This window comes from Amphimedon queenslandica, unplaced genomic scaffold (genome assembly GCF_000090795.2).
Source record: "Amphimedon queenslandica unplaced genomic scaffold, v1.1 AMPQUscaffold_1648_Cont26344, whole genome shotgun sequence".
NCBI classification, from domain to species: domain Eukaryota; kingdom Metazoa; phylum Porifera; class Demospongiae; order Haplosclerida; family Niphatidae; genus Amphimedon; species Amphimedon queenslandica.
The window spans coordinates 1-1,196 of NW_003558011.1; the positions used below are offsets into that span (position 1 = coordinate 1).

General features: G+C 30.1%; 1 long non-coding RNA gene across 1 annotated transcript; it reads left to right on the plus strand.

Annotated features, from left to right (window-relative positions):
* The first annotated feature begins 1 nt into the window (after position 1).
* LOC109593408 (uncharacterized) lies at positions 2–221 on the plus strand. The gene is made up of 2 exons (XR_002190940.1): positions 2–73; positions 143–221. It is a non-coding gene; the product is annotated as an uncharacterized LOC109593408 (long non-coding RNA).
* Positions 222–1,196: the final 975 nt, after the last annotated feature.

Below are 1,196 nucleotides of genomic sequence, written 5' to 3' on the forward strand. Positions count from 1 at the left end.
TACATATTGTATTTATATTATTAGTAAAAATGTTGATCAGTTAGACACAATGGATGAATCATTTACTGATCTTGTAAGTAATATAGTATTAGTAAGAATACTATGAGTGACACACCCTCCCTCCCTCTCTCTCCTCTCATAGGATTCTACTCTCAATACTTGTACACTATCAGTAGCTCCTCCTTTTCCTCCTACTCCAATGAGAGCTCCTCCCACTAAAAGACAAGCATTAGGATATGGACATTCATTTAGTTCAATGGATCTCACTAAATTAGGATCCACTGGTACACTCTAATACTGCATGTACACATTAACTATTATTATTATTATTATTATTATTATTATTATATTTTTAATTCTCTCTCTTTCTATTGAGATGTGACGTTATTATTGTAATCTTGTCTTTCTTTCTTTCTCAGTTTCATTACAATTAATTATTAACGAGTATTTATAATCTAACGCTGTTATATTTGTATTGTTTAACTTAACACAATAAGGACAACTATCAGTTCAGCATTATACATGTATGGATGTATTATTATTAACTAGTAGCTGTGTTTTTTAGTGTACTTGTATTGTACATGTACATGTAAATAAAGTTTATAAAGAAACAGGACATTATTTGTCAGTATCTTGTGCTTCTAAAGCTTTTGCTTCAGTCGTTTTGAGTGGTCGCATTAAATTGTGATTATCTTTATCAGAATAGGTTTCCTGAAATACCAAAGTTAATTTATTATAATTAAAATTGTAGCTATTACCCCATTAAGTCTCTCATTGGCTTGTAATTCTTGTAGTACTCTATAAGGTAAATAAATCATGATGGCAGAGTTGTCATAACTTACTGTTGTACTTCATGTATAAGTTTTATATCACCACTGACAAGAAATATACGTAATGGAGTTGGGTAAGCAGTTGGTGGTGGTTTTGCCTATAATAGGTTACATGTAATTGTTAATCAATGCTATTACAAGCATGCTTTTATTATGAAACTGACCCATTCATGAGTCCATTGTCCTGTTCTTCCATCACTAGTGTAATAGTATTGGGTGAGAGATTCATGATTCTCATATCCATTTTTTATTGGCTATAATTATTATTGTAATAAAATCAAAGTTTTTTAACTATAACTTGTCTTACATCAATTACAAGTTGATCAGCAATATTGCAACTTTTTGTATTTTGTATAATGTGCTTTC